Genomic DNA, 24654 nt, shown 5'->3' on the forward strand with positions numbered 1-24654 from the left:
GCCCCTATCTCGAGGAAGAGATTGTCGCATATATGCTCACCGGCTTGGATGCGATCACGACCCAATTGTGACATCGCTCACCACCAAATCGAACCAAGAAGCCTTAATGATGTATATGCTCACCTCCTCTCCTTTGAGATGCGCCAGGAACAGAATCAAGCTGTGATGCAAGTGAACTCCACTACCCGGAGCTACCGTGGCGGAGGTCGTGGTCGCAGCTATCGCGGACGCGGCTTCCATGGCCAGAACCGCAATAATCACGAGCGTCAAGGACAAGGATCGAACAACTACACTACAAACAAGCCAAAGTGCCAAGTGTGTGGCAAGGTGGGGCATGTTGCTCTAAAATGTTACCACCGATTTGATCATTCCTACCAGGCAGAGGAAACCAAGGTTGTGGCTGCTGCTCATACCTCGCCGGGGTATATGGTGGACACAAATTGGTACATAGACACAGGCGTGACCGACCATATCACTGGTGAGATCGAGCGCCTTACTGTCCGAGAGAAGTATGGGGACAAGGATCAGGTGCAAGATGCAAATGGTTCAGGTATGCGCATTTTTCATATTGGTCATTCACAGATTCATACTCCTTGCCAAACTCATCACTTGAAAAATGTTCTTCATGTTCCAAAAGCTTCTAAGAATCTTTTGTCAGTACATCAATTTGCTGTCGATAATGATGTTATGTTTGAGTTTTACCCCAATCACTTTGTTGTTAAGGATCTGGCCACGAGGAAGGTACTTCTTCAAGGTCACAGTAAAAGTGGCTTGTATCCTTTGCCGTCCAATGTCGCTACCACAACCAAGAGTGCCTTCTCAAGCATAAGAACCTCTCACAAGCAGTGTCATTGCCGGCTGGGCCACCCCTCCTTTGCAGTTGTCCAACAAGTAGTCCATCACAATAATCTTCCTTGTCCTAGTAATAATAGAGATACTTTGATTTGTGATGCCTGTCAATGTGCAAAGAGCCATCAGTTACCTTTTCCTCTATCAACTAATATATCTTCTTCACCTCTTGAGCCATCAGCCCTCACTTCTGTTGGGGGACATAAGTATTATGTGAGCTTCATTGATAACTTTAGTAAATTTGTTTGGCTCTATCCTCTGAAACAAAAGTCTGATGTTACTAGTGTGTTTATTCAGTACCAAAAACATATTGAGAGGTTGCTTGACAAAAAGATCCTTTGCATTCAATCTGATTGGGGAGGAGAGTATAAAAAACTACACTCTTTTCTTACTCAAACCGGAATTGCACATCGTATCTCTTGTCCTTACACTCATCAACAAAACGGTTCTGCTGAGAGGAAGCACCGACATGTAGTCGAGGTAGGTTTATCTCTTCTTGCTGCAGCTTTTATGCCCTTGAAGTTTTGGGACGAAGCATTTCAAACAGCAGCCTATCTCATAAACAGACTTCCTAGCAAAGTGATAAACTCTAGCACTCCTCTAGAACGTCTCCTAGGTGCTAAACCCAATTACACTCTGCTGAAAACTTTTGGTTGTGCATGCTGGCCCAACCTCAGGCCATACAATTCACATAAGCTTCAATTTCGATCAAAGTGCTGTGTGTTTTTAGGTTATAGCAACATGCATAAGGGATACAAATGCCTAGACCCTTCCAATGGCAGAGTTTATGTGTCTAGGGATGTTATCTTTGTGAACAAGTTTTCCCTTTCTCTGAAAATCCTTCTTCCTCTAGCATATACTATACATCCGATCAAATTCTTCTACCCAACCTGCTTTCAACCAGCTCAATAATTTCTAATGATTCTATGCCCATGAATGATCAATTGGCTAATGTGCATACTTGTGCTTCATCTGACACTACCTTACAGCAGCAAGCTGAATCTGTTTTGCAGGCAACAGAGTTTGGAGACGTTGTATCTCATCATGTTGTTGCTGACACTAACACTATAGCTACTGCTCCTGCAATGGCAGGTCCTGATGCTATCGCCATAAACACTAATGGTAATGTGTCTACTTCAGATCAAAGTGTATCGCGACATCCAATGAGGACTCGACTCCGGGATGGCATACGACAAATCAATGAGTATAAAGATGGTACTGTGAGGTATGCAGGTGCAACAATTGTTGAACCAATCAATCATATTGATGCTTTAGAAGATGTAAATTGGAGACAAGCTATGGAAACCGAGTATGCAGCTCTTATGAGAAACAAAACCTGGCATTTTGTTCAACCACAGAAGGGAATGAACTTGATCGATTGCAAGTGGGTATTCAACCTTAAAAGAAGAGTTGACGGGTCTATTGATCGGTACAAAGCCCGTTTGGTGGCAAAGGGATTCAAGCAACGATACGACATTGATTATGAAGATACGTTCAGCCCGGTGGTCAAATCAACAACCATTAGGCTTATTCTGTCTCTAGCAGTCTCAAAGGGGTGGAACTTGCGGCAATTGGACGTGCAGAATGCGTTCCTTCACGGCATTCTTGAAGAGGAAGTCTTTATGAAGCAACCACCCGGGTTTGAGGATCCTCAACAACCGCAACTAGTATGTAAGCTCGACAAGGCTCTGTATGGGTTAAAACAGGCCCCTAGAGCCTGGTACTCTCGCCTCAGCTCCAAACTCTGTGAGTTGGGATTCACTCCTTCTCGAGCTGACACCTCTCTATTCATTTACAACCATGAAGATGTGACAGTATACATGCTTGTTTATGTAGATGACATAATTGTCACAGGATCCTCTAATCAAGCAATGAACCAACTACTTCAGAAGCTACATGCTGAATTCACTATGAAGGATTTGGGTGAGCTTCATTACTTCTTGGGCATTGAGGTGAAGAAAACATCTACAGGTATTGTTCTTACTCAATCCAAGTACACTTCTGATTTATTGAAGAAGATGAATATGGATAAATGCAAACCTGTTACTACACCAATGACTACTACAGAGAAGCTATCTCGAACAGAAGGAGAACCTCTATCTTCTGAAGATGCAACCAAGTACCGAAGTATAGTAGGAGCCTTGCAATACCTTACCCTGAATAGGCCTGACATCTCCTTCTCTGTAAATAGAGTGTGTCAATTTCTGCATTCACCCACAACTCAACACCTAACAGCAGTAAAAAGGATTCTGAGATATCTCAAATACACAGCTGAGTATGGTCTATCAATGAACAAGTCTGACTCTGAATTAGTGAGTGTCTTCTTCGATGCTGATTGGGCTAGTTGCCCAGATGACAGAAAATCAACAAGTGGGTTTGCAGTATTCTTTGGGACAAATCTCATATCATGGAGCTCCAGAAAACAGGCTACGGTCTCAAGGTCAAGCACTGAGGCCGAATACAAAGCGCTGGCCAATGCCACAGCTGAAGTCATTTGAGTTCAGTCCTTACTTGGTGAACTTGGAGTGTTCCAATCCAGAGCGCCGTGCTTGTGGTGTGACAACCTAGGCGCTATTTACTTGTCTGCGAATCCTGTTTTTCATGCAAGGTCCAAACATATTGAGGTAGATTTCCACTTTGTTCGTGAAAGAGTTGCGCTCAAAGCATTGGAGATCAGGTTCATTCCAAGTCAAGTCCAAGTAGCTGATGTGTTTACAAAACCAGTAATAGCAAGACAACTAAGAATAGCTCAGGGCAATCTCAATCTGATGAGATGAGACTGAGGGGGAATGTAAAAAAAAGGGGAATAATACTGTACTTAGCCTTCTATTAGTCCTAATCTCTAAGCTATCTTGTAGCTCACATTCCCTATGTACTCCTTGATTACAGCCACATTTTTAGGATCTGAATAGTTCATGGTTCAGCAATATAAACAACACAACCAGCACCATATTTTCTGTGCAGGATTGCAACAATCTTTCTTCTCTGATTGAATTCTTTCACTTTTGAGGTTCTTCTCTGTGAGCAGATAGAACCTTTTGTTTTTTTTCTTCTTATGCAATTTTTTGGTCAATGTCCCAGAAATCAATTAGTATGGTTTCCTAAAATCAGTAAGTTGAGAGAGAGAGAGAGAGAGAGGTAGAGGGAGAAGGCAGCGGCAAAGCAGCATGACCCACGCCACCTCCTCCATGGTACTTTGTTTTTTTATTTTTTTATTTTTTTCTATAAATGCGGGTTGGGAAGGACTCTATCCGTGTTCGCTCCCTCTCGCCTCCAAACTTCAACTATCAAGATGAAATTTAGTCAAGCGCTTGCTTTTAAAAAAATTTGGTTTGGTAGTGTGGCATGTTTAGGTTTTTACATTTTCGATTATCTCTTTTTAAAGGATCCAAAAAAATATGAGGAGACGAAGCAAGTCATCTTGTGGTTTTCAGTTGTTATTATTGGTATATCTGGTTTGCTCTATATTGGTGCTTGTTTTTTCTCGATCAAATATTGGATCGGACATTGGTTTGGGTTTGAAACAGGTGTGATTTTTTTTTTAAACAATTTTTTATTAAAGTTAATCGCTTACTTATATGCATATACAGGGACAGAGACAAAGACCATGCATCGCCGAAGTAGACAGCATGCTTGTTATTAATTTGCTGGAGTACTTTTTTTATTTTTTTGGTGGTCATTGCCTCGTAATGTACTACTTAGTAACTAGTAAAAATCACGGGAAGCTCGGTGAAAGACTCTCTTTCTAGTGCTGCACTCTCAAGGTTTTTTAGCTTTGCTATTTACATGTTTTTATATATAGTTGAATATTTGAAGAAATTCTTTTTTGATGTCGAAGGTTTGTTTGTTTTTTTAATTTTTATTTTTTTCCGTTTGAGATACATATTTATTATTTTTTTTTCTGTTCAAAGAAAATGAAGCTGAGGAGACGGATCAGCCACCGCCACCGCCACTGCAAACGACTTCTTAACCCTGAAAAGGCCCCCACCGCCACCACCAACGACTTCTCGATCCCCGAGAAGCCGACATCATCATCATATCGTGTTTTTCTGCCTTTTTGTCCTTTTATTTATGTAACTTAAATTGCTTTTTGCATGGACACATACAAAGATGGCTAGTTTGGTGGGATAAATGGCATCCGTCATTAATTAGAACCCCTACATCGGACGAGAGCTTGTATGCTCATCTCGAATTGCTTTAATGTCAAGGTAGCATTAAATTGTCGTTATTGTTTCAATTGTCCCGAATGTCGAGGTTTTTGTATGGGTTTTGTATTATTTAACTTCCAGCCTTTAAATGTGTCATAACCCAGTTGTTTTTAGACCCATCATTGCAGAAGAAGAAAAAAAACAAAAGGTTCTATCTGCTCACAGAGAAGAACCTCAAAAGTATGGCAGGAGGAGCAGTTAGTGAATCACCAATAAAGGCACTGTTGGAGGGTTTGGTATCCACTCGAGGCCATTGATGATGTCCCAAAGCAGTCTTTGTTGATTTTTGCAAACAAGCCCATGATCATGCATCGTGTACCCACTCCCCCGAACTAGAGTTGGATGGAGCTAATGCTATTTTTAACTCTTTGAGTATCTTATCACTTTGTGATCAGATTGAAGCTTTGAGAGATGTGGGAGTGGCTGAAGTTGTTTTGGCTAATGACTATCAACCAGAGGTTAAAACACACTGAACTATCGTACCAGGCATATATAGTAGCAAGCATGTGATGTTCTGCTGCCAGAGTATATCTATACGGCCATACCTCTTCATCAATTTGGATGATTAGTTTGCAAGGAAATCAAATTTAATGGATGTTAATCAAGTCCTTTGATTTTGGTGTTTTGAATGGCTCATATTTTATGGTATATTTATGATTTTATTAAATAAATATATTTTAATGAAATATATAATGTAAATAATTAAAATGAATGAAATGATTAAGGGTCATATTTTATAGTATAATTATATTTAATTTCTTTTATTAATTATGATGTAATAATTCATTATTACTCACACATTTTTATTATTTTAAATCTTTTAAAAAAATATTGGAACGACAAGAAAACTTATTGGCCCCATGAAAACCACAAGAGAAGAAGAAGACGAAGAAGAAGAAGAAGAAGAGGGTGGTGAAGGTTGGAAGAAGGAGGAGAAGGAGAAAGGTAGGAGAGACAGTGATGGAGGAGAAGGAGAAAGGTAGGAGAGACAGTGATGGAGAAGAAGAAGAAGAAGAGAGAATATGATGGTGGCTTAACTAGGCAGGATGTTCAAAAGCAAAAATTGAAATATGGAATAATAATGGGTTGGGATTAAGAGAGTAATTAAGTTGAGTTTAATGCTCATATAATGCTGTTTATCTCTCTCTCCCTTTGTATTCTCATTTTTGATCATAAATTAATTAATGGGAATTTTAAAAAAAATTGAAAATTGAAGGAGGAGGTCTATTTTTATATATTTTTTACTTTATTCCCATAGAGGTAGGTTGGTTTGTTTGTTTATTAGTATCCTTCCTGTGCTAGTTATGTTTCCCATAGAGGTAGGTTGGTTTGTTTATTAGTATCCTTCCTGTGCTAGTTATGTTTTCCATAATTTCTGGAGTCGTGATTTTGCCGCTTCCTTTCAGCTCTGCGGTTTGGTGTCATTGCGAAGGTACACCAAGGCATTGTCTACACTTCAGAGATCTTCACTTGTGGAAAAATATTGACAGAAACCTCAAGAAAGAATGAGTGTTCTCAGTGAGGTCAGTTTGTATTTGTTCTTGTTTTAGCTGACCTGTTATATTTTGATTGAGTGCATCTTTTTACATGCCATCTCTATTTCAGGCCTTGAAATACAATAACTATGATGCTGATCCCATGTTGTGTGCTTGTGGAGTTTCAATAGCCACACAATTTACGCAAATTGATGGACGTGTCTTATCAGCTCCTAGGGTTTGTTCGTCTTCTCATTTTGCACTCTTTGCTGCTGCATTGTTGTCTTTTATGACTGTGGGTGTTTTCCCTTTAAATGCAGAAAGAATTATTTTGGGCAGTTGAAGGTTGGTAATGGCGAAGATTTTTTCCCAAGATACGGACGATGTATTTGATATGTTAGTTTCTATCAAGCTCTGGGTTGATTATTTTCTCAGCATGCCAGTGCCAACGAGTTTTTGCTTTTTGTATGATGGCAGAAACTAATTGAGCCATGGACTGTCGATCGCTGGGCAGTTGTAAACTTTTCTGCTCGTTGTGATGTACGAGGGCTGATAAGAGATCTGATCGAGTGTGGGAATATGAAGGGAATTGTAAGTTGATGTTATGATTGCATAATCTGAACTATTCAAGAATTTTCTATGTACTTGAGATGTCCATATGGAGGTTTGTTACTCATGGTTTCAGACTATAGAGCAGCCATTTGATGTATTTGATGAGAACCCTTCTATGAGGTGTGGTACACCCATTGCTAGAGTAGAAGATATGTTTGAGCAGGTTAAGTCCAAGCTTCCAGGTGCTCCCAGATTTCTCCTTTCTCTCCTTGCAGAGAGAGAGTTCTGACATTTACGGTTTGATTTCCTTCTACCACTCTTCTGCTACACTCTACATATAATGTTGGAAGCCCGGTATTATCATCTTCACAACCCCTTTCCTGGACCTTGGAAGCGAAAATGTCTTGCTGACTTTGGCATTGTTACTCAGTGCATGGCCCCAACAAGAGTCGATGACCAATACATAACAAATGTGCTTTTGAAAATCAATGCCGAGGTGTGCATGCCTAAAATTATTCAATAAATTTTTGCTTGACACTCGTGTGTTTTAATGCCTTTTCTTTTTTTTCCCCTTTATTTGGTCTGCAGCTTGGTGGCATGAATTCAATTCTGCAAGTTGAACAGTCACCTTCGATGGCTCTGATTTCCAAGAGTCCAATGATTATACTGGGGATGGATGTATCTCATGGCTCTCATGGCAATCAGATGCTCCATCAATTGCTGCGGTATTTTTATAAATGGTTATATATTTTACGTCTCTGGAAGCTCAATTCCTAGATATTTTACTGTATGGATGTGGATTTCTTCTGAAGTCTTGTCTGTGATTTTTCCCACTTGGTGTTTTATTCTTGTTCTTTAGGTTGTGAGTTCCCGGGCATGGCCTTTCTAGGTACAGGGCGTCAGTTCAAGATAAATATTTAATGAAATCTTAAATATAATTAATAAAATAATTAACTAACAATATTTGAAATTTATATTTCAAGATAAATATTTAAAGTAATAAAAATATGTGAATAATAATGAATTATTACATCATAATCAATAAAAAAATAAATAATACATTTTTTTTATGAAGATATTAAACTATATTCTATAATAAGTATACTATAAAATATGATCACAAACATTTCATTTATCTTTTTAATTATTTATATTTTATATTTCATTAAAATATGTTTATTTAATAAAATCATAAATATACCATAAAATATGAGCCATTCAAAACACCAAAATTAAAGGACTTGATTAACATCCATTCAGTAGCCAAAACAACTCCAGTCACTCTCACATCTCTCAAAGCTTCAATCTGATCACAAAGTGATAAGATACTCAAAGAGTTAAAAATAGCATTAGCTCCATCCAATTCTAGTTCAGGGAGTGGGTACCTGATGCAGGATCATGGGCTTGTTTGCAAAATCAACAAGCGGATTTGGGACACTGTCAATGGCCTCAGACGGATACCAAACCCTCCAACAGTGCCTTTATTGGTGATTCAACTGCTCTTCCTGCCATACGGATACTAAGAATCAATAAATCATCTATATTTATACCTTAAAATATTACTATATTAAAAATTTAATATGAACATGCCATGGCCACCGGTATGGGCACAAAGCTCCATAGTTTCTAGGCCAAAGATCACGCCTCATTAAATGCATATATATATATATATATATATAAACACCGAACAGCACCACTCTTGAGAGATAAAAAACAAGAAAAGAAAAGAATCAATTGAATGCGGACAATGAGAAGTGAGATGTTGCCCGATGGATGATAGCCTTTTGTAATTATGACAAACCAAGAATTCCATCCAATAATATATAAATTTTGTATTTTGTATTTTTTTATTTTTAAATCTAATTTTTTTTAGTGATAGTACGTTAGTTTTTTTTTAATTTTTTTAAAAAATGTTTTCAATATTTAATGATATAATTCTTATGAGCATTGAGTAAATTAACCCAGCATTGGGTAAATTAAACTCCCTTTAGATTTTTTTTTTATTTTAAATTTTTATGTGTTTTTTCATACAATTTGATGATTATAATGTTTATCCCAAAATAAAATTATCTTAATTATGATGGTTGGCAATTTAATTTTTAAATAAAGTATTAAATAAATATGTAAATTCACATATTTTAGTGTGTTTTTTTCATACAATGTGATGATTATAATTCTCATCCCAAAATTGAAGTATCTTCATTATGATGATTTACAATTTAATTTTTAAATAGAGTATTAATTAATTAGTAGTAATAATCATGGGAGTTTGGTAATTAGCACAAAGCGAAGAAAAATATTTACTAAACTATATTAGATAATAATTATATAATAAGATATGACCCACAATCATTTCTTTCATCTTTTTAATTATTTACGTTATATATTTAATTAAAACATAAGTATTTAATTAAATCTTAAATATAATTAATAAAATAATTAACTAACAATATTCAAAATTAATATTTCAAATAAATATTTAAAATAATAAAATATGTGAATAGTAATGAATTATTATATCATAATTAATAAGTAATTAAATAATTCATTTTTTTTTTATGAAGATACTAACATCGAGATTGTGGTTAGTAACCCCAGTGGTTACAAACCCTTTTGCAAGATTTTTTAATTTTTTAAATATTATTTTAACCTCAGCATCGCGAAAATTAATCTCCCTTTAGATTTTTTTCTTATTTTGAAAATTTTTATGTGTTTTTTCATTCAATGTGATGATTATATTCTCATCCCAAAATAGAATTATCTTAATTATGATGATTTGCAATTTAATTTCTAAATAAAGTATTAAATAATTAGTAGTAATTATCATGGGAATTTGGTAATTAGCACAAAGCGAAGAAGAAATATTTACTAAAATATCTTCGATAATAATTATATAATAAAATATGATCCACAATCATTTCTTTCATCTTTTTAATTATTTACATTATATATTTTATTAAAACATATGTATTTATTGAAATCTTAAATATAATTAATAAAATAATTAACTAACAATATTTAAAATTAATATTTCAAAATAAATATTTAAAATAATAAAAATATGTGAATAATAATGAATTATTACATCATAATCAATAAAAAAAATAATACATTTTTTTATGAAGATATTAAACTATATTCTATAATAATTATACTATAAAATATGATCACAATCATTTCATTTATCTTTTTAATTATTTACATTTTATATTTCATTAAAACATATTTATTTAATAAAATCATAAATATACCATAAAATATGAGCCGTTCGAAACACCAAAATCAAAGGACTTGATTAACATCCATTAAATTTTATTTCCTAGCAAACTAATCATCCAAATTGATGGAGAGGTGTAGCCGTATAGATATACTCTGGTTATATATATGCGTGGTACGATAGTTCAGTGTGTTTTAACCTCTGGTTGATAGTTAATAGCCAAAACAACTTCAGTCACTCCCACATCTCTCAAAGCTTCAATCTGATCACAAAGTGATAAGATACTCAAAAAGTTAAAAATAGCATTAGCTCCATCCAACTCTAGTTTAGGGAGTGGGTACCTCATGCAGGATCATGGGCTTGTTTGCAAAATCAACAAGCTGCTTTGGGACACTGTCAATGGCCTCAGGCGGTTACCAAACCCTCCAACAGTGCCTTTATTGGTGATTCACTATCTGCTCTTCCTGCCATACTTTTGAGGTTCTTCTCTGTGAGCAGATAGAACCTTTTGTTTTTTTTTCTTCTTCTGCAATTTTTCGGCCAATGTCCCAGAAATCAATTAGTATGGTTTCCTAAAATCAGTAAGTTGAGAGAGAGAGAGAGAGAGAGAGAGAGAGAGAGAGAGAGAGAGAGAGAGAGAGAGAGGGCAGCAGTGCGATGACCAGCGCCACCTCCTCCATGGTACTTTGTTTTTATTTTTGGTGGCTGCTGTCTCGTAATGTACTACTTAGTAACTAGTAAAATCACGGGAAACCTGGTGAAAGACTCTCTTTCTAGTGCTGCACTCTCAGGGTTTTTTAGCTTTGCTATTTACATGTTTTTATGTGTAGTTGAATATTTGAAGAAATTCTTTTTTGATGTTGAAGGTTTGTTTGTTTTTAATTTTTCCGTTTGAGATACATATTTATTATTTTTTTTTCTGTTCAAAGAAAATGAAGCTGAGGAGACAGATCCGCCACCGCCACCGCCACTGCAAACGACTTCTTAACCCTGAAAAGGCCCCCACCGCCACCACCAACGACTTCTCAGTCCTGAGAAGCCACCATCATCATCATATCGTGTTTTCTGTCTTTTGTCCTTTTATTTATGTAACTTAAATTGCTTTTGCATGGACACATGCAGCATGGCTAGTTTGGTGGGATAAATGGCATCTGTCATTAATTAGAACCCCACACACTGGACAGAGAGCTTGTATGCTCATCTGATTTGCTTTAATGTTAAGGTAGCATTAAATCGTCGTTATTGTTTCAATTGTCTGAATGTCGAGGTTTTTGTATGGGTTTTGTATTATTTAACTTCCAGCCTTTAAATGTGTCATAACCCAGTTGTTTTTAGACCCTCTATATGCTCACAGAGAAGAACCTCAAAAGTATGGCAGGAAGAGCAGTTCGTGAATCACCATAAAGGCACTGTTGGAGGGTTTGGTAACTTATTGGCCCCATGAAAACCACAAGAGAAGAAGAAGACGAAGAAGAAGAAGAAGAAGAAGAAGAAGAAGAGGGTGGTGAAGGTTGGAAGAAGGAGGAGAAGGAGAAAGGTAGGAGAGACTGATGGAGAAGAAGAAGAAGAAGAAGAGAGAATATGATGGTGGCCTAACTAGATAGGATGTTCAAAGCAAAAATTGAAATATGGAATAATAACGAGTTGGGATTGAGAGTAATTAAGTTGAGTTTAATGCTCATATAATCCTGTTTATCTCTCTCTCCCTTTGTATTCTCATTTTTGATAATAAATTAATTAATGGGAATTTAAAAAAAAATTGAAAATTGAAGGAGGAGGTCTATTTATATATATTTTTTATATATTTTTTTACTTTTTTTTTAATTAAGTTTTGTGAATCATATGGATTTGGTGGAAAAAGACGTTGGTAATTGGCACTGGGATTAAATAATTTAATTTGGTGGAGAACAGAATTATTTTATTTATTTTTAATTGAATTTTTTTTAAACAAATTCATAGGGATCCAATGTTTGAAGTATATATATTATGCTAGTAAAAGAAAGATTAAGTATTCTTATAAACACTGGATTCCATGCACAAACTAAAGAGCGAGCAGCTCCTCATGAACTACTACAAGTATTTCAGAAAGGAAGGATGTACACACTTGAATAAGAACAATACACAAGCTTTAAAAAAAATCCAATATAATATCGACTAGCATTACAAAAATTACAGAATTTGAGCTCTTCTGCCAATGGAGAAAATTAGCTGGTGAAGTTTAAAAAACAGAACATTACAGAAGGTGAGACAATTGGCTTAGTACCTGGCTTACAAGTGCTTGAGAATACATAAGAACTCCCAATACATAAGAACCTGGAAGACTGAAAAAACTAATACTATGTAATGCAGTGGAGAAACTTACCTTTAATTAGAACAGGTTTTTTTGGTTTTTCAAAACTCGTGAAATCGCTATCAGGGGGGGTCACCTTTTCAAAATCCATGAGATCAGAAAGTCAAGTGTCCAATCTGTCCTGTAAGAACTCCCAATACATAAGAACCTGGCTTCTGTGGAGATAAGGTGAGTGTAACAGTATTTCTGTCTGGTTTCAAGACGGGCATCCAGACATTTTATAGCCTACAAAAATGAACTTAAGTCATGAACCCTATTAAACGGCCTCTAAAACCAAAAATAAGGACAAAGCAACAATGAAAATTTCAAGTTTTAAAGAGTGCATTATCAAGAAAGGAAATCTCAGTCATGCGCTTCAGCAATTAAATACTTCAACAACCAAAATTGACCGAACTTAACTTTATATAATTTGATTTGATGTATGGAGAGCAACTACAGCATCTATAAACAAAAAAACACAAAAAAACATAAGCCTTGAATGTGATTCTAATACCTTTTGCTGTTTTTCCTGCAAACTACAGGATATACAATGTGATGAATTCTATGCTGTTTTTTTTAAAAAGTTGTGTAAGCATATCTTCTATGACAATATCTGCTTGCTGTGCATGCAGATATTATGATTTAGATGCCTACCACAACAAGCATAAGATGGAGAAAGAAATTAAAAAGGGTTATAAGAAGGAATCAGTGGCAGAGCCTTTAACTTTATTTTTAGCAGTTTTTCTACGTGAGAACGGAGGCATTGGACATCAAAACCATTTGCTTCTAACCGCGGAAGAGCCTTTAACTTAGCCAGAAAAACTTCAGTAGAATCAGTGAAGCGTAACTTACCAAGGTCATTGATCAAGTTGGCAAAAGTCACCATAAAACCAATTGCCATTCCTTCGCGGAACTCCTCACAGTACTGCTCTAAAGCCCGGAAATGTGGCTCTTGGGGCATCATATGGAAGATTTCCAGAGATTCAAATGGGTTCCACATGGCTGCGTTCTTCTCAAATGGCAGCGTATGCCCCTTGCCAGCTGAATTATTGGCCAAGAACTTCCATGAAGCCCATTTTTGTCAACAGAGGTTTGCTTCAAAGCTAACCAGTTAGTCATAGGCTCTTGATGAATAGTAGAGCTGTCTTCATCCAAAGGAACTTCAATTACAGCCTCATTGAAATCACACTGAGAGGAATTTCCCGTTGATTCTCTTGGTTTGGATCTGGTAGAATGGTTCAAACAAGGTGCTGCATGATAATCCTTCTTTGGTAGTGTCCAAGTATCCAATATTTTCAGTCTCCGATTGATCCGTTCAGGCTAATTAAGTTTCTGATGGATCTCCTTATCAAAGGCCAGTCAGATGATTTGAGATGCTTAAAATGATACAAGGTTTAACATAGAGGAAGACATACTTACCAATGATTTATCCAACTGGCGTGGGAAGCTCATTTCTCATAATTGATTCCATCTCATTGTTCAAGTAACTGGGTGGATTTGGAGAAGGGAGTGCAACCTCTTTCCTTCCATTCTCACTTTCAACAACTAACTCAGCAGATATATATGCTCCAGTTTACCTACAAATTATCAAAAATATTAAACTAAGATAAAGAAAAAAATATATCGCGATATGTTTTTATCTCAATCATAGTATCCCACGTACATGCTACAGACACATTTTTCAAGAGTGGTGAATTTTTAGTGGTGTGCCAGTTGTCTCAATTCTTTTCCTCTTCTGTTGGTTCGTCTAAGACATCCTGGCATCATAAGTTCAATAAAAATATAAAGACAGGGAGTTAGCAATAACAATTGTAATTGTGCCTGATGTGCAAGAAGCCTTACAAGATTAGCGGCGTTACTGTTTTCATGGTTTCCAATGTCAGCAGTTGAATATAAGTAACGCTTGCATTGTTCATAAAGGAGATCTTCTGAAGTGTCTTGGAGGTGATTCGATCCGCTGCCATAGCATGAATGCTATTTAAAAAAAAAAAAATTTGGTTTTTCAAGAATAGTAAATTTTAAAGAGCAATTGTAAGTTTGTTAAAACAATTCGATTAAAAAAATTAAAAAATAAGTTGTTTTAACAATTGAATGATGGACACATACTTGATCTAAAAACTAAAACTTGGATGAAACTCAATTGCAAGGGCATGCCACCCTCTCCACGCGAAAGTCATACTGCAACTGTAGTTGGTGAAGATAAGGTAGTGATATTTGTACTAGAATTTGACCTTAAATGGTACAGCGTCGACGCTCAATTAGACTACATAACCAATTTTTAGTTTTAAGGCTAGTATGTGAACATCATACAGTTTTTTGTTTTTTGTTTTTTTTTCCAGCCGTTTGTGCCCACAAATACTACCATTCTATGGCCAACAAGAGCTGCAGTGTGGCTATCCCGAGCATCAGGCTGCTGACTGGTCGTAGGAAGTGAACCCCATGCCATAGTATCTAAACTGAGGGTTAGAACATCACTGAAATGTAACCCTCCACGACAGCCTTGTGGGATACAGAGATCTCAGTTTCAATTGGTACATGATGATTATTGGAACATTTTGAAGTTAAAAAAAAACATATTATTGTCATCTCATGAAAACTCGGTGCATAACAAGATATAATTTACTTTAGAAACCCTCTAAGACAATTAGTATGAAAATTACCTATAAAATATCTTTAAAATAATGCAAGAAAACAAAGAACCTAGTTATTTATGAAAAATTAAATGAAGAAGTATACTTAAAATAAATAAATAAATAAACAAACAAACGAAAGGGATAAGTTGAGAGAGAGAGAGAGCAGGAGTAATGTAGAATTACTAAAATAGAGTATAAACGGCACCCGGAGAGCTGTTGTTCCTAGTAACCGAAAATCAACATGTCCTACCGGAAATAATAGCAATGCCTCAAGTGATCCTACTGTCCATGAGTAATAAAGCTACTGTAAAGCACCCAGGAAAGAATGTTGCTCCATACATATTATTTTGGAATGGTGAAAGCCTTTTTTTAGCGAGGCCAGAAAAAACATAAAATCAGCCCTTTGGATCAATACTTCAGTGGAAATGCAAACCATTGCTCGGGTTTAAGACGTTCTTGAGCCGCAAGGCAGTCCGCAACTGAGGGTGATTTATCTGAGAAAACAAGAGATGATATATAAGATTCAAACACTCAAACCTGGGTTGTATGAGAGAGAGAGAGAGAGAGAGAGAGAGAGTGTGAGAGTTGTACTGCTGCTACATGCTGGGCCTACTGCTGAGCCTACTGCCTGCTGGGTCTACTGCTGATCCATCACTTAAATGTCATGTCACCTCAAGGGACAATTCGATCCACCCGCACTTTGCATACATATCTAACTTAACTTCCGGGCAACAACATAAATTAATTTATAGTTGGGAGGGACCATAAAGAGATGCAGGCAGAGAAGTACTTTACCTTTGATTGATCATTGTCCTCAGCCTAGAAGCTTTGAATGCTGGAAATGCAAGCTTGTCACAAAACAGTGGATTAGCTTCAATAAGCTTTTTAAGCTCAAGAAGCATTATATTTTTGGCAGGCTATGTATCCCCATACTTGGAAAGAAAGTTGCTCATTATGTCTGCTTAAGTCTAAAGAAAAGCATCAGTTAGCATTATGAGAGAATGCAAACATGAGACATTGAATGATGATGAGTACCTGAAGTTCTCAAGAGTAAGCAATTGAGTAATCTCCTTGAGAAGTTCTTCATTAAAGGGTAGCAAAGACTTTGAGATCCTTGATGAGTACTTCAACTGCGTTTGCTCAGTCATGTCTGAAAATTATATTTGAACGCCAAGTGAATAAATTAACCACAACTAGTTCCTGGAAATTATGAGAAAAAAATTTCAAAAAAAGCTTTGAAGCTCACTCATCAAGAGCTTCAAGATATTTCTACTTAATTATCTCAAAGAAGATCTTCATAGAGTATCTGTTATCTTCAACTATATGTCAAGTTCTTAAGTTCTTTTATTTTAAAAAAAAAAATCCAAGTTCAAGCTGCATTGAACAAAATAGTAATATAAATAATAATAAAATCAATAAATAAATTATACACAACATGTTTATTACCACGGGCAGTATTCACAAAGCATAGGCATGTGGTTGAACGATATAAACAATCTTGTCACATAAATAGAAAGGAGTATTCTATACTTTTAAAACTAAATTAAATATTACTTGCTTATTTATTATAAGGATTAACAGTGGTCCCATTCATTTATTAAATTAGTTTTGCAAAACAGGAAATTTATATAAATATTTAAAAGAAATGGTTGTTTCACTTGATTCTAAGAAGTTGAATGAAAACTGCTTCATAAACCTTATAAAAACAGACAGACCTGTTGATGCACTGACTAGAAAACTTCAAAAACAATTTAATGATCAGAAAATGAAGTTCTAGGAAGCAAAAAGGAGAAGAATTCTTAATATTTCACCTAATTGGACATCGAGATATATATATAAGTCAAAGTTGATACATAATAAATTCAATCCATCAGTTTCACCTTGAAAAACAGGATGCACAGCTTCATTGCCTAACAATAATAACATCTTCTAATCAAAGTAGAATAACAAAAAAGAGTTTTGATAACTGACGAACCAGAAGAAGCCCCTATCCTGTAGGACAAAAAATTCTAATATGTGTGGAGTCCACTTAAATCAGTTAATAATAGACAACATGTAGGCTGGAGAAATTGATTAATTACTCCAATTGCAGAAACCTGAAAACAAGTAGTGGTTGTTATTTATTTATTGCATCCTTCCATATTTAATATAGAGTTTACGGTTTACCACTTTCCATCAATGCAAAACAAGACACATTCCAAAGACACAAGACTCAAATGATAACTATAGCTCAACTGTTAATTAATACAGTCAAGACACAGAAACCATATAATTACTAAACTGAAAACAAAAATTAAACTGAACTCCAAGAGAATTGTAGCTTAGTTGCTTCACAGGAACAAAACATTTTTATTTTTAAAAATGTAGCTTATTGATAATTGGATGTAGTTGTGAAAAGCTTATTTAATGATAGTACTTGGATTGAGCATCCAAGCAAAAGAGTAGGGTCATGATATGAAGATGACTATCATCCAAGCATTGAAACGGTCGACCATCTTTCCCTTAACTCGTTCTTTCACTAGGCGGATCCGGGATTACTTTTATTCATCCTGTTTCCGCTTCGGAACCTCCGGGGCTGATGTGCGCTCTTTGGGGTCCTTGGTGAGTTGGTCATGCGCTATCCTGTAGAGACTTCTTCGATTTACTTTGTCAAAAGCTCTTGAGCGAATGTTTGGGACATTAGAAATGATATTATATTTAATGCCAATGTCAGTACTGCTCACTGCTATTATTCTTAAGGTTGATCGCATGCTTTTGTCTTGGTTCTCAAATCAGTCGGATAAACTTCATAGGGAAGCTTGAGGAGCCCATGAAGAGTATCAATAACAGTTTGGAGTTCATCTGATCCCAATCTGTGGGTGTCAGTTCTGAGGTCAGGCCAGATGTTACTCTTGCCGAGGAGGCGCAGCTCATGTCTTCTGAGTAGTTTTTGTTGAGGGCTTGGGGAGGCCTGTTCCCCATGTATCTTTGTTTTGAGCAGTCGTACCACAGCTAGTGTTATGCTGCTTTTTGCTACTTCCTGTTGGGGATTATGGCTTGCTGTACTTTCTGTTTATTTAATTAATGTGGTTTATCCACCTTTTTCAAAAAAAAAAAAAACTATCATCCAAGCAAAGTGTGTAATATCTTCTCCTTAAAACAACAACGTGACAAAAAATATTACTGATGTTTGTCTTCCTGTATGTAATCAAACTAACACAACTTGCCCTGTAAAACCCGTAAAAAGAAACCAAAATAGATGTTAAATGCAGTGGAACATTGATAATCATGATGAATAAGATAATCATGATTTTTCATCCACATAACTTGATATTACATAATGATGGTAAAGCAAGTTATACAAGCAGATGGCAAACACATACGCCTTTTATTATATCAGGAAGCTCTCCATATGAACTTCGATCCAAAAATAAAACTTCTACAGCAAACTTTGCTCAGCATGTGAAGGATGTAGGTGATTGTATCCAAGGTTTTAAAAAACCCAAAGACGGGTTCGAGGCGCTTAATTTCTATGGTTTCATAGTCAAAATCACAAAAAAATAGAAAAAAATTAACAAATATATTATTTTTATTTGGTAGATTATTAATTGGAAACGAGAGGCCTTATCCTATTAAAATATATTATTTTTTTATTTATAAAAAAATAAATACTTTTTTTGTTTTGTTATCAACAATTAATAAAATTGAAAACTTATCTTAAACAAGAGGTCACATATCTTATTAAAATATATTATCTTTTATTTATAAAATAAATAGTTTTTTTGTTTTTCAGAAAATTAGTAAAATGATAATTTATCTTATTTGTAACCCATCTTAGTTGTAAGATAAAAATTTATCTTGAAAAAAATATCATGTTTTTTTCATCAATTTAAATATATATATATATATATATATATATATATATATATATTCACTCTTATTTCCCTTAATTTTTCTCTATTAAAAAATATTTATCATTAATAAAATAAATATTTTTGATTTTCGGCAATAAAAAAACTGGAAAATATATTGCGGATGAGTTTTTTTTTAATTTGAATTTTACATGTATAAGTTTTTATTAATAAAAGTATATACATATAAACAAGACATGTGCCTTGAAGCGTTGGGCCTCGCCTTGAGGCGCTCCTCAAGGCGTACGCCTCAAACAATTTTAAAAACCATTTGTATCTTACTGAATACAAAGATATTCGAGCATGATATGGTTCAATATTTTTAACTGAAATCACCGTAATGCAATCAAGTTGGCTGCAGCTGGAGATGCACCTATTTGCAAAATTTATTATTAATGCATTTAGCATGAATCAGGAAGCTCTCCATATGAACTTCGACCCAAACAAAGATATTCGAGCATGATATAGTTCGATATTTTCAGTTGATATCAACGTAAGGCAATCAAGTTGGCTGCTAGTTGGAGATACATCTATTTGCAAAATTTATTATTAATGCATTTAACATGAATCTTTTGGCTACGTCAGTATAATTTCCAAACAATACAACAAATGGTTTATACAGTTTGAATACAAAATAAACATCTAGCTAAGAAAGCTCAGCATGATCAAAAAATTAGCTTATTTAAAACCATTAATGGTTAGTCAGGATAACTATCCTACTTTCCGAAAATCTGGATATAGCAGTGCCACTTATATCCAGGATAACAACAAAGAGAGGATTGTTATAGATCAAGGTTCAACTTGTAAAATACAAAGACCATCAAACTATGTGGCACCAAAGCTTTTCCAACTACCTAATCTTACCTTTAAAGCCAAGTATCAGACAAAATCATTCGCCATAAGAAGATTGTGGGAAGTGCGCAACAACATAATTCTGTGTCTGTAATAACATCAGTATGCTGGCATGATTTAATTAAAAATATCTTTTAAAGAATTTCAAGAATAATTTACATATAAAAGTATATTACATTCAGCATATTACAGAATTATTACTCATATTTGCATAAGGTAGAGAACTTGTGGTAGTTAACAAGGCACTGTCCTGAATTTTCACGTTGTAGATGAGAGCATTAGTATCTTTATCCTAACTTCTAAATAACTAGAATGTTGCCACTGAAACAGTCTCTACTGTATGAAGGATTTTAGATTTTATGCTGATTTGCCTGATGATAAAAACAGAAATAGTGTGGCTCGAGCGCCTGTTCATCTAGGATTAAGGACAAGCAACCAACACATAACACTTAACTGCTCTAAAACATAATAAAAGAGAATTTAAGTTTTTCTTCACCTCCATCTCAATTAATTACTCTTCTTATGAAGATAATATCCATCTTCCTTTTTCTTCTCTTTCCTATTTTTTTGGATGTTAACAAAAGATAACACTCATTTTACATAGTTTTCACTTTTGGATTGCTCATTCATAATACAATTCTAACCCAGATTTTATAAAAATACAAATATGCTGACGACTGACCCAATTCTAACCCAGATTCAATAAAATACAATTTTAGCATAATATTCTCTAATATTGGCTTTCATGTTTCCCTAATCAAGCATTTTTTTATATAATATGTGATCTTAAAAAGAAGAGATAGCACTTGCTTTTAATTACATGATTTAATTAGAACAACACAAGAAATTTCAGTAATATCATATGATACCAATTGGAAACCATAAATGCATCAAAATCTTGGAAATGAATTGGGTTTTTGTGCTACTTATATAATAATGTTTCTATTATATATATGATTTCATTGAATCAAGTAGGCTATATTAAGCAATAAAATTAAGTTAATTTGGATAACATTAGTGAGAGATATTTTCCTTTTTTAGCAAACAACACAATTTTTATTCATGAAACAGAAGATTTGCTGAATCAAAAGGAAAATCAAGAAATTTCCCCACATACTAAAATTAGCCAAAAGTGAATCCCATATATTACATGCAATAAGATTCCTATAATCAAGATTTCATTCCTAAATATACACCAAGTATCAATCCAATCAATAATTTCAACACACCATAAAAACGCCAAAAAAAACTCTTCTACCCTTAAAAAAACACTAGACCACTACCTCAGCCATATAATACATATATATAAACATACACAAAGTAAAACCAAATCTTTAATTATATATTTTACTTCATAGACGATCAGAAAAAAACTTAATCAAAGCAAGAACAAAACCATCATCACAACCAAATACAATTGTTGAGAATTAAAATGTAAATCACTTAAACTATCTGTTTCTTTTACAGAGAGTTAAAAATGTAAATAACTAACTTGTAGCTTAAAGTCAAACACTTCAAAATGTTATTAATTGAAGGTAAACCAATTGAAGTATTTAGATGATCAACCACATCGATAAAGAATAAGAAAAAAATATCAATGCAAACCACTCAAAGGATTTATTTCCAAGAATCAAAGAGACCATAAATGCAAATAGGCAAAACTCACTCAATTCACCATCGAGATCTCGTAAAAGAGAAACAAAGAATTCACCTCTGCTTCTTAAAACTCCCAATCCACAAGCCTCGTTGAAGTTGATATATCCTCTAAATCAGAAGAGAATGAGGGCTCTTCCATTCCCATCAGAAATACACAAGAAAAAAACATATTCAAACTCTAAAACGAACAAACTACTTTGAATTCTCTTCTCTTAAGAAAAAAACAAAAAAAAAAAGAGGCCAATGAGTTCACCTCCAATTGTACCACCCCGATCCGCCAATTCATGCTGATGCTTTCCTTCCTCCTCCAACCTCCTGCAATGGCCACAGAGAGAGGGAAAACATATTCAAACCCTAAGAAGAACAAGCTAAAGAGTTCACCTTCGATGGTGTCCCAGTTTTCGATTCTTTTCCTCCTCCGACGAGCTCTTTCAACCAGAATGACGATTGATTTCACTACCGATCGTCATCGATGCTCCTCTTCCTTCCAGCTTCTTCAATGGCAGCAGAGAGATATAAGAAAAACATATTCAAACCCTAGAACGAACACCTCTTCTGAATCCTCCCTAGATCTTTAGAGAAAAAGAAACCCAAAAAAGCTCACCACCGATCGAATCTGCATCGATCCCCCATTTCACCGATGCTCCAAATCCGACGGCTGATCTGAAGATCCAATGGAGGTTGAGGATGATGACGAGGTTCACTCTGGCTGATTTGACCTGAAGATCAGATGAAGCTCCGGCAAAGGCAGCTAATGCTCCCAACCAAGCAAAATTAAGCAACAGAGTAAAAGATCAAAACATAGAAACAATATTGGTACACCACCCAGCAGTTTGAATGTAACCCGCCGTGGAAAGTAGCTACTCACGGCGGGTTACATGGAAACTGCCGTGAATTCATTGGATTTCGTAGCGGTTTTTATTAATTCATGACCAAATTACAACCGCCACGTCGAAGGCCGGGAATATGACTATTCGCGGCGGTTTATGGTAAACTGCCGCAAAATGATCGACGCAAAGTGCATATTTCCTTGTAGTGGTTGTAGGGAACAAATTGATAAACATGAAGGTGAACTTTTTGTTGGTCGCTTTGGCATGCAAATGATGAAGAGCTTATTATAAAATGTCCTTGGTTGTGCAAACGATCATACAAATCAACTCTCACATGAATGTCATGCATCTAAATTCTAGCATTCTTCAGTCTGAATATGCCATGATCAAGGCTGCTCCACAGACTAGTGAATCATATCATAATTAGCCCGCATAAATTACAAAGACAGGCAACAAACTGAACTTGCCAATGACAAGTCTAACAGTAGCTCATAACCAATGATTAGAATCAAAGGAAAAGGTACATTTGATATATAAATACAACAGTGAAACATTATGCAGCAGTCAATTTCCTCACTTGTAAAAAAACTTATAAATAATAAGACAAAGAAATAGGAACTCTTTATGATTCTTGGAAGAAGATCAGGGACGCAAAAAGAATTTTAGAAAATTAATTCATTTAAAATTTTGCAGTTCAATTAAGGGCTTTCTGCTCCGGTGATCAAATCAAAAGAGAATAAGCTTACCAGAAGCATAAGCTGTGGCAGGATTATACTGGTTGCACACCACCTTATCACCATCAGCATAGCACGTGATCTTATCCCCTCGCTCAAACTCCCTTTCACTACAACCATTAATAATCACCTCTAAATCCAAGAATACCAACAACAGATCTATGACATCTAAACCAGATCCACATTTACTTACCTCAATGGCCGAAACCTCACAGTAACAGAGATAGTATCCCCCTCCCCAGATCTCACAGCCTCATTCAACTCCTCAACCAGCTCATCCGCAAAAGCAAAGCCAGTAGGAGTGCGGCTTCACCTATGGCTCGGGGTAGCAGATCGCGGCATACCACCAAAATACGAGGAAATGGAGGAGGGTGAAGAGCAGGGCATGAGCCTACCATTCATGAAAGAAGACGAAGATGAGGAGAATGAGGTCGACGAAAAGGAGCTTGGTGAGGGTTTTCAGTATCCGAATGGCGAGCTACTCGATGTCGAAGGCCCCGCCATGGATGGAGCTTAGAGATGTAGATCAAAGCCAATGGGAGGGTAAGAATAAAGAGGGTGGAGTGGAGTGAAAGGGAATCTAGGGTTGGATGTCGCATGCTTGTAAGCTGTAAAGTGGGTGAAAGCATTTGAAAGCACTATGGACGAATTAAAATACTTTAAGCATTTTTTAAGTTAAATTAAAAAGAACAATTAGAAATGAAAATAATTTAATAATAATTAGAATAAAAATGTATCACTTATTATTCAATGAAAAAACATACTTGTAATTACCAAAAACACCCCGGAAGTTTGCAATATGCACAAATTGTCCCTCTAAATTTTAGTATCTCTAAAAACCCCTTCTTTTCGAATACAATGATTTTCAAACCCCCCCAAGCATGTAACAGTGGTTGACAGAGTTAGTTTTGACTTTTTTAGACAAAATTGTTCCTTGCTTGGGAAGTTGTGACAAGTGCGATATGGTGTGACCATACACCCTTGCTTGTAATGATTTTTCCGCTTGGAGAGGAAGCGGTTTTTTTTTTTGGGTAATCCAGAGATAACACCATTATCGCCGCTGGTTTTTTTCTCTCTTCGCCTCTTTATCTTTTCCCTTTCCAAGGTTGTCATTGCTGGACATCTTCTGTAAGACCGGAATTTCGTTCCACCACTCGATCACATGAGAACTCCTACTCAACTCTTTGGTAATTCATTAGTTTGTGCTCTGAGATATTGAGGCGAGGTGGACGCGATTGAAGAAGTTCTGCAGTTTTCTTTTGCTTTTACATTCTATGGGTTTTTTGGCCGTTTGATTTGTAAAGTAGTCTGTTAAAAAGAGAAATTTTTCGGTTTTATGGTGTGATTATTGGATGATATTGTAGTTTGTAGGGAGATTTTTTTGCTAAGATTTTGTTTTTCATTTTCCTCTGTACACACGATCGAAAGC

The 24654-nt window shown here is 35.4% G+C and overlaps 3 long non-coding RNA genes across 14 annotated transcripts; 1 reads left to right on the forward strand and 2 right to left on the reverse strand.

Annotated features, from left to right (window-relative positions):
- The first annotated feature begins 6301 nt into the window (after nucleotides 1-6301).
- LOC120272031 lies at nucleotides 6302-7788 on the forward strand. Its single transcript, XR_005540108.1, has 7 exons — nucleotides 6302-6317; nucleotides 6464-6580; nucleotides 6663-6770; nucleotides 6853-6928; nucleotides 7010-7123; nucleotides 7218-7580; nucleotides 7673-7788. It is a non-coding gene; the product is annotated as an uncharacterized LOC120272031 (long non-coding RNA).
- A 4708-nt stretch (nucleotides 7789-12496) lies between these two features.
- LOC120272457 lies at nucleotides 12497-14170 on the reverse strand. The gene is made up of 2 exons (XR_005540204.1): nucleotides 13483-14170; nucleotides 12497-12876 (listed from the first exon to the last, which is right to left on the reverse strand). It is a non-coding gene; the product is annotated as an uncharacterized LOC120272457 (long non-coding RNA).
- Nucleotides 14171-16096: 1926 nt separating this feature from the next.
- On the reverse strand, nucleotides 16097-23851 carry LOC120272079. 12 transcript variants are annotated; one of them, XR_005540124.1, is made up of 7 exons: nucleotides 23419-23851; nucleotides 23238-23335; nucleotides 22266-22412; nucleotides 21915-22155; nucleotides 21717-21793; nucleotides 16299-16413; nucleotides 16100-16231 (listed from the first exon to the last, which is right to left on the reverse strand). It is a non-coding gene; the product is annotated as an uncharacterized LOC120272079 (long non-coding RNA). The 12 variants fall into 12 exon arrangements; XR_005540121.1 differs by having other exon boundaries at nucleotides 16097-16231; nucleotides 21717-22155; XR_005540123.1 differs by lacking the exons at nucleotides 16100-16231; nucleotides 16299-16413 and adding an exon at nucleotides 19912-20087 and having other exon boundaries at nucleotides 23419-23849.
- Between the last annotated feature and the right edge of the window lie 803 nt (nucleotides 23852-24654).

The sequence above is a fragment of the Dioscorea cayenensis genome, chromosome 11, assembly GCF_009730915.1.
Source record: "Dioscorea cayenensis subsp. rotundata cultivar TDr96_F1 chromosome 11, TDr96_F1_v2_PseudoChromosome.rev07_lg8_w22 25.fasta, whole genome shotgun sequence".
Classification (NCBI taxonomy): domain Eukaryota; kingdom Viridiplantae; phylum Streptophyta; class Magnoliopsida; order Dioscoreales; family Dioscoreaceae; genus Dioscorea; species Dioscorea cayenensis.